The following is a 9,435-nucleotide window of genomic DNA, read 5'->3' as shown; positions in this document are numbered from 1 at the left end:
GTAAGGTTGCACAGGTTATGCACTGTCCAAGGGCAGCATATTCAAAGAGGGTTCATTCTCATCACAGACCTAATTTCTAGATTGTCCACACATGTGAAGAAGCATTCTGTCGTGATCACATACAGGGTGTCCCCAGAGGTTGTTCCTCTTCTTTCCAGCCTCTTTGGGAAGACCGATTTCCTCCCCTCCCCAACTCTAAACCCGCCATGACTGCATCATAGGGTAGGAAGAGCTCAGAGCGTGACTGCTGCCATAACACTTGAGTATAAGTAAGCAAGAATGTGGATATGAGCGTGTGTCTGGCCAGGGCTGCTGGCCTCAGGAAAGCTTCTCCTGGACAGACCCAGACCAAGCTGAGGGGGTGAGTGAGGGGCACAGCCATGCTCCAGCAACTTTACTCCCTCCTGGGTGCACAGGCTTTGGACAGAGATTTCACAAGAATTTTGATAATGGAGTTGTCATTCCAATGAATTTAAGCTGGACACTTCTAATTAAACCCCAGAGCCAGGGCCCCTCACCACCGTCTTTACACAAGTCTGGTGCTGCCTAGTCCAGTCAGGAGCCGGCAGGTGCGTTCTGCTTTTTCCTGGCCACCCTTCCTACAGTTGGACAGAATAATACATAGTACCAAGTTTTTCAAAGTCTTTTTTTTTTTTTCCACTTAAGGAAGTCACTTTCTCCTAAGTTGCAAGAGACTGCAAGTGAAAACACCTGGGGCTCCCAGGAGAGGTTTGAATGACAGATTTGGGAACTGTCAGAACATTCTTGGTGTTTAAAGAGTTGTGGGAGGTGCTGGCCTAGGAAATCTGGGAAAAGCCAGATTGCCAAACTGCCCCCCACTGTTCCCCTTCCAGGGTCCACTGCGACCCTGTTTCCTGGATGTCCCACACCCCATGGGAGATGCGGGGCCTCTGCAGCCCACCTCTTCCTATGGCGTTCCCAGCCCCCTCCTAGCTAGGTGTTTATACCCTCACTATAGGTGGGCTGGGCGCTCCCAGAGGGCCAGTGCCAGGATAGGGGAAGACGTGAGGCCGGATGCAGCCTGCAAACCACTTGGACAGATCCGTCGGCGCGATTCCAATGACCAAGCCGAGAACCTAACGCTTTCGGACGGTCTGATGAGGAAGTGCCAAGGTAGGCGCCCAGCCGGGTATGGGCGATCCGGGAAAGCCAAAGGGCTGGGTTTGGTGAGCAGCGTTGGCAAAGGGTGTCCCTGCCAGAGGGCACAGCACGTGCGCAGACCTAGAGGCTGCAGAGCAGCGCGGGGACCGGGGAGCCAGCGTGGGGACAGGCGCGGGGGCAGGAGCTTTGGAGGGGCCCGTCGGGTCGGACCCCCGCGCCCCCGCTGCCCTCCCGCCCGCCAGCCCAGGGGCCGCCTGCTTGGAGCCAGCCTCGCCCCGCCCGCGCGGGGGTCGCCGGGCCGGCCAGGGGCGTCTAATGGGCTGCTCGGCCCGCGTTCCGGGGAGTGGTCCCGGCCGCGCTAATGTGCGGTCGCCCCGCCCGCCTGCAGCTGGTGCCCCCGCGCCGACCCCGGGCGCCCGATCGATACGCATCAGGCGGCGGCGGCCGGGAGCCCCTTCCCCGCCCGAGCGCGCCGCTCCCGGGCGCCTCCGACAGCCCCGCTGCGCCCCCCGCGCCGGGGCGGGGCGGGAGGGCTGCGGGAGTGGGGACACCCGGAGGGCCGCCCCAGCGGTGGGACGCAGGGCTGTGCGCGCCCGCTCCGTGCCGCGGCTCCTTGCTCGTACCTGACTCCCGCCTTCTCTCTGTCTGTCCCTCTTCTGGTTTGGGGACCCTCCCCTGTCCGTCTGTGGGCTGAGTCTCATTATCTCCCCTTCTCTGCCTCCCCAGGGCTCTAACTAGGACCTGGCAGCCGTCGGGCAGGAGGCTGTGGCCTTTGGAGCCTCCCCTGGCCTTCGGGCAGCCTGGGAGTCACTGGTGGCTCCTTTAGAGACAAGACCAAGGCCAGGGTCACTACTGTGTGACCCAGGGCAGGGACACAGAAGTGGGGCGAATGAGGCGCTTGAGAGCAAAATTTCAGGGAGGTGTCTAAAACCCTCAGAAATCAAGATAAATGATACTTTCATGCAAATGTTGTTAAAAAGCAAAATGAAAATAATGAGATCATAGCTCACAGCAGCTTCAAACTGTTTCAGCTTCCCAAGTAGCTGGGTGGGACTAGAGGTGCCAGAGGGGTCTACGCTCAGGCTGGGCTCAGGCAATGCACCTGCCTGGGCCTCCCGCAATGCTAGGATTACAGGTGTGAGCCACCGCGCAGGCCCCAAATAATAAGCCTTTAAACTAAGACCAGATTAGTAACTGCTGAGCTGAGCCACCTTGGATCCTGCTACAAAGGAGAAATCAGACCACGATCCCGATTTATTGAAACATTTGATACTTGATTCATGGCAGACTGCTCACCCAGGGTTTTTAAGGAGACTGATACACAGGGTGCTTGGATTGTGGGTGAGATTCCAGTCTCTGGACTGTGACTAATGAGTGAGAAAGGATCAATGCAAGCATCTCAATTATCTTTTTAAAAAACTGCTTTATTGGCCATACAGAGTAGGCTGATAGACTTTGGAGTCTCAGAAGGGCAGAGAGAGGGGGGAGTAAAGGATGAAAACTTAGCTATTGGTTACAGTGTACACTGGGTGACAGTTACAATGACAGCCGTGACTCCACCCCTATGCAAGTCATCCCTGGATCAAAAAACCTGCACACCCTGATCTATCAAAAACATTTTAAAAACGCTTTATTGAGGGCTGGGTGAGGTAGGTCATGCCTATAATCCTAGCACTCTGGGAGGCTGAGGCAGGTGGATTGCTTGAGCTCAGGAGTTCAAGACCAGCCTGAGCAAAAGCAAGACCCCATCTCTACTAAAAATAGAAAAACTGAGGCCAGAGGATCACTTGATCCCAAGAGTTAGAGGTTGCTGTGAGCTATGACAGCACGGCACTTTACCCAGGGTGACAGCTTGAGACTTTGTCTCAAAACAAACAAACAAAAACGACTTTATTGGGATATAATTTACATGCCATTCAATTCACCTATTTAAAGTGTAAAATTCAATGATTTGCAGTGATATGGAGAGTGATGCAGTAAGCACCATACCAATGTGTGAACACTTCATCACTCCCAAAAGAATCCCCATGACCACTGGTAGTCAGTCATTCCCTTTAATGTCCCCAGCCCTTGACAAACACTAGTCTACTTTCTGTCTCTATGGCTTTGCCTATTCTGGATATTTCTTTCTTTCTTTCTTTTTTTTTTTTTTTTTTTGAGACAGAGCCTTAAGCTGTTGCCCTGGGTAGAGTGCCGTGGCATCACAGCTCACAGCAACCTCCAACTTCTGGGCTCAAGCCATTCTCCTGCCTCCACCTCCCAAGTAGCTGGGACTATAGGCGCCCCTCACAATGCCGGGCTATTTTTTTGGTCTCAGCCGTCATTGTTGTTTGGCGGGCCCGGGCTAGATTCGAACCCGCCAGCTCAGGTGTATGTGGTTGGCGCCACAGCAGCTTGAGCCGCAGGCGCCAAGCCGCCTATTCTAGATATTTCTTATAAATGAAGTAGTACAATCACACATCTCCTGTGTATTCCTTTTTCACTTAGATGTAATGTTTTCGAGGTTCACCCACACTGCAGCATGTATCAGTAATTCATTCCTTTACATTGCCAAATAACATTCCCTTGTGTGGATATACCACATTCCACTTATTCATTCATCAGCGGATGGACCTTTGTGCTGTCTCTACTTTTTGGCCTTGAGGAATAATGCTGTTATGAACATTCATGTACAAGTTATTGTGTCAACGTACGTTTTCATTCCTCTTGGGTATACACCTAAAAGTTGGGTCATCTGGTAACTCTGTGTTTAGCATTTTGAGGCGCTGCTAGATTGTTTCCCAAAGTGACTGTACCATGTTTTAAACCCACCAGCCACGTATGAAGGTTCCCAACTCCCCATCCTTAGCAACACTTGCTGTTATCCGTCTTTTTGATTGTAGTCATCCTAGTGAGTGTGGAGTGTGTGTCTCATCATTTTGATTTGCATTTTCCTAGTGGCTGACTTGGTGAGCATGTGTTCACGTGGTTATTGGACATTTGTATAGTTTCTTTGGAGAAATGTCTATTCAAGTTCTCTGCCCATTTTCAAAAATCTTATTTTTCATATAAATGGCATCACATCACATTTGTTGTTCTGGTATCTTAGTGCTTGACAGTATGCTTTGGAGAGCTTTCCATGATCTTTACAGATCTCCATAGACTTACCTCACTATCTTTAGCAGGTGCCTAGGGTTTCACAGTGGGTATTTATTCAACCTTTATTTGATGGGCATTTAGGTTTTTACGAAAATATTTGTGTGTTTTTTTTGGACACAGAGTCTCACTCTGTCACTCTGGGTAGAGTGCTGTGGCATCATGATAGCTCACAAAAACCTCAAACTCTTGGGCTCAAAAGATCCTCTTGCCCTAGCCTTCTGACTAACGGGACTACAGGCATGTGCCACCATGCCCAACGAGTTTTTCTGTTTTTAGTAGACAGGGTCTCACTTCTGGTCAGTTTGGTCTCCAACTCCTGAGCTCAAGCAATCCACCTGCCTTGGCCTCCCAGAGTCCGAGGATCACAGGAATGAGCCACTATGCCCAGCCTCAAAAATATTTTCTATAAACGAAAAGACAAGGTAATAAATATTCTTATACACATTTTTTGCCCACCCAAGTGAGTCTTTCCAGAAAAGAAAGACCCAGATATGGAATTCCTGGGCCAAATTTTTAACTTCAATTGATATTAACACATTGTTTTCCAAAAAGTTAACTCATGTACGCTTTAACTAGCATTGTATGAGAGTACCGTTTAGTTGCATCTTTACCAATACTAGATATTATTGGTCGTCTTATCTTTATCTAATTCGTCAGGCAAAAAAAGATATGCCATTATTTTAATTTTCATTTATCGGATTGTTAATGAGTGTGAAATTTTTTCACTTGATTATTGGCCATTTTCATTTTATCTTCTGCAAAATGTTTATGTCTTTAGCCCATTTTCTAATTCTCTTATATATTCTACATATGGATTATGATTTTTGTAGCCTGTTGCTGGGTTTTTGTCACACAGAAATGTTCAATTTTGATGTTGTAGAAATAGTATAACACTCTTTTTCTTCTGCCCCAGATTGTGAGGGGTTTTTTTGTTTTTAGTTTTTGAGTTGGGGTCTTGGTATGTTGCTCAGGCTGGACTTGAACTCCTGGGCTGAAGCAATCGTCCCTCCTTAGCCTCCCCAGTAGCTGGGACTACAGGCATGCACTGCTGTGCCTGAGCCTCTAATGTTTTCATAACACATTATTTTAAAAAAGAAATGCAGAGCTGAGTACAGTGGCACACATCTGTTATAATATGTGACACACAGCTGCTTAGGAGACAGGGAGATCTCTTGAGTTCAAGGCTACAGTAAACTATGATCACACCTGTGAATAGCCACTGCACTCCAACCTCAGTGACAGAAGATCACAGGTCTAAAAAAGTAAACTAAAAGAAAGGATTTATTATAGGCACAGCATGTAATCTGGCCTTTAAAAAAAGAAAGGGAAATGGAGAGATATATTTTAGATGGGTAAAATATTGAAATAAAATAAATTCATTTTCTTTAATTGAGTGAATTAATAAAATGATAAATAAAATAATTACTTAAAGTTCCCAACATAAATGTTTATCAAACATGTTAGTCCACTTGTTGAATTCATATGAATAAGAAAATGCGTAATAACATTTCAATATTTTTTCCAAAGGATAATAGCCACTAAGAGTTGGCAAAACATATAAATAGATTCATAATTAAATTAGAGCAATTTATTAATGGGATTAGATAAATGGATCAGGAACAAGTCCATGTTAATATATGTGACATTTCAAAAAAGCAGAATTCAATAAGTGGTTTTCATTCAAATGACTATCCGTTTGGGAGGGGCATATTCATTCATTGATTCATCAAATATTTAGGATTGCATAACACGTGCTAGCATCATCCATGTGGACTTTGGGGTGGGGCAGTGAACAAAATGGACAAAAGGACAAAAATTCCTGACCTCGTGGAGATGATATTCTGGTGAGGGAGGAAGTCAGTCCCCATAAAATCAATAAAATAAAATAATAATTATATAAAGTATTAGAAAGTTAGAAAGACATAGCAATTTTAATTAAAAAAAGTCTTTGTAGGTAGCTAGGGGAAGGACCATCTTGGGTTGAGAACAGACAGTGCAAAGGTCCTGAGGCCCAAAAATGTGTTTGTTTGAATGACTTTTTTTTTTTTTTTTTTAAAGATATGGCATCTTACTCTGCTGCCCAGGCTGGAGTGCAGTAGCCATTCCCAGGCACAGATCATGTGCACTGCAGCCCTGAACTCCTGGCCTCGGGGGATCTTCCTGCCTCAGCCTCTGAGTTGCTAGACTACTGTGCCTGGAGTGGCTCTAATGCAGCCACTTGAACTTTCACTCTGAGGGATGTGGGAGGTAGTAGAGGGCTGTGAGCAGAGGTGTGACAGGAGCCAACTGAGGCTTTAACTAGGCCACTCTGGGATCTGCGTGGAGCATAGGTTGTAGGGGCGAGGGCAAGAGAGGACATGGGGAGACTGGGAAGGAGGCAATTGCAGGTATCCAGGTTCGAGGTGTTGGTGGCTTGCACCAGTGCGGCAGCAGTCGAGAAGGCAGGATGTGGTGGGATTCTGGATGTATTTTGAAGATAAAGCAGAAATAATGACAATTGATGGGAAGGAATAGGGAGGAGGAAAGATGGGAGGTCAACTTTGCACACTGGAGTTTGAGATCTGAGAAGAGAGAGCTGGAGTCGAGATAAGGTTTTGGATACAGTCAACGTCGATTCCTTGGCTGCCTCGTACAGCACCTGCTAGCCCGCCTGTGGCTCCGGAGCACCTGAGATGCAGCTCTTCCAATTGAGATGTGCTGTTAAGTATAAAATACACATTGGATTTCAAAGGCTTAGGATGAAAGAAAAGTAAAATGGCTCATTAATGATCTTTTATATTGATCACAGTTGAAATGATAGTATTTTGGATATACTGTACTCAAATAGAGTATTTAAATTAATTTTGCTTTTTTTTTTTTTTTTTGCAGTTTTTGGCCGGGGCTGGGTTTGAATCTGCTACCTCCAGCATATGGGGCCAGTGCCCTACTCCTTTGAGCCACAGGCACCGCCCTAATTTTGCTTTTTTTTTTTTGAATGTTTTGAAATTTGAAAAAAATATGGAACACTTCACGAATTTGCGTGTCATCCTTGTACAGGGGCCATGCTAATCTTCTCTGTATCGTTCCAATTTTAGTATGTGTGCTGCCAAACAGAGTACAATTTTGCTTTTTAAAAATGTGGCTACCAAAAAGAAATGTGGCTATGAGAAACATTTTTAATTGCCTAGGGGGCTTGCATTATAGTTGCATTGGACTTCTATGCATTATGGTTGCATAGAAGGTCATTAAAGCTGTAAACAGGATGGTCACCCTGGGAGTGAGTGTAGCAGAGGAGAGACCCTAGGACGACCCTCTGAGGTGAAGGAGCAGGCGAGAGGGTGGAGGAAAGCTGGAGCCTGGCTGTCCAGGAAACCGAGGCAAGAGGGTGTCTCCCAGAGGAGGAAGTGGTGCCCAGCAGCAAATGCTGCTGATGGGTTGAGGGAGGGCCGAGGATTGACCGTTGAAATTATCAACTCTGAGGTCTAAGAGCACATTTCATTCATACAAGGTGCAGGTGCTGGAGGCACAGCAATAAACAAGGAGGGGGGGCCCTTCCCCTCCCAGGTGTCATGATGTTATGGAGGGAGGGTCCCCAAATATAACGAGCTAACAGTCATCAGAGGAAAAGGGAAGGCAGAGAGCACAGACACCAGGAAAGCCCAGCGGTGAAGCCTGGAGGCCATGTCTAGAGGGCTCAGGAGAAATTCCTACCCACATTTTGAAAACCCACATGGCTGGGTCCTAAACCTCCCACAAACCCTGCCCCTAGCCTCAGCATAGACCCCAGGCAAGGCGTATGCCAAGGCAGGCAGGAACCAGTGTGACATTCTCCAGGTGTGACAGTGCCGCATAAGCCTCCTAGCTCGCTTAGAGGGTGACAAGGTTTTGAACCTAGGGCTGTCTGGTCCCAGAGTCCATGTTCTTATATCACCCATTGCTGCGATGTCCATGCAGGCATGGTGACGTCCACATGGGACATGGGGATTTACAACAGGCTGTTCTTTTTTTTGCAGTTTTTGGCCAGGGCTGGGCTTGAACCCTCCACCTCCAGCATATGGGGCCGGCGCCTTACTCCTTTGAGCCACAGACGCTGCCCAGGCAGTTCTTTTTGACAGCAGAAACTCTTGTCTGCAGAGTCCCACATTTGCCCAGCTTCTTTAGATGAGCCCTTTCAGCCTTAGTTTGCTCATCTGTCCAGAAGAACCTGGGAAACAGCTACAGCACCTTAGTGCCCTCACCACACTACCTACCCTGGGTAAAGTCCGGCTGGGAGGCACAAGCCAGCCCAGGGCCCTGTGAGTGCCTTGGAAACTCTCTCCCAGAGGAGGGTGGCCAAGGGACTGGAACTGGCAGAGAGCTTACGCTGGGGCAAGCACAGCCTCCTGGCCTGTGTCCTCCAAGTCCCCCCTAGCCTGTGTCCTCTAGAGCACCAGGCCCTGTTCCTGGGGGCCCCTGAAGGTCAGGCATTCCTTCTGGTTGCCACTGTCCCTCTGCGCTGGATAAACAGCGCCTCCGCCCGCCCGCCTCCTCGTTCCCTCACGCTTCACTAGAATTAAATTCATCATTCATTTTTTATGGTTTATACATAGTGTAATTTATGTTTTCAAATATATTGAGGTCACACTTTAGCAGAAAAAAAGTATTTCACATTGAAATTGAAGGCATGTGTGTTCCATTAAATGGGGATGTTTGGGATAATTTTAAAAGGCTAAAAGTAGTAGAAAGTAACATTAAAATAAAATTTGAGAGATGTAATTACCCCTAATCGCACCATAAAATAATCAATACTGCATTCCATTATTTCTGACTTCCCTAGTTATAGCTTTTTTTGTTAAGCTCTTGAATATTGATGAGGTGAAAGGGTCGTGTCTTCTGGCGGAGGTCTGATGGAGGTGGAATTAAGGTAGTGTCCTCTCCGATTATCCTGGGGACACCAGGAGTGCTGCTCCTTCTCAGCTACAGATCCCAGGGGGTGGCACCATATTCCTGATCTCCTGTCTGTCCAGGGCCTGATGGGGGGGTGGGGGTGCAGGACAAGACCCCGGGCAGAGCCCCACGTGAGCTTGCTTGGGCTACATTTTTGAAGCACTCACTGTGTGCTAAACTCTGTGAGATGCATCAACTCATTTAACTCCCTCTCTCCTTTTTGTATTTTTTTGGAGACAGAGTCTCACTCTGTCACCCTGGAGTTGAGTG

General features: G+C 47.5%; 1 non-coding gene across 1 annotated transcript; it reads right to left on the bottom strand.

The window, feature by feature from the left end:
• Positions 1-7,251: 7,251 nt before the first annotated feature.
• On the bottom strand, positions 7,252-7,358 carry LOC128575772 (U6 spliceosomal RNA). The gene has a single exon (XR_008377164.1). It is a non-coding gene; the product is annotated as a U6 spliceosomal RNA (small nuclear RNA).
• Between the last annotated feature and the right edge of the window lie 2,077 nt (positions 7,359-9,435).

The sequence above is a fragment of the Nycticebus coucang genome, chromosome 22 (genome assembly GCF_027406575.1).
Source record: "Nycticebus coucang isolate mNycCou1 chromosome 22, mNycCou1.pri, whole genome shotgun sequence".
Taxonomy (NCBI): Eukaryota; Metazoa; Chordata; class Mammalia; order Primates; family Lorisidae; genus Nycticebus; species Nycticebus coucang.
This window is presented reverse-complemented; position numbering and strand designations above follow the sequence as displayed.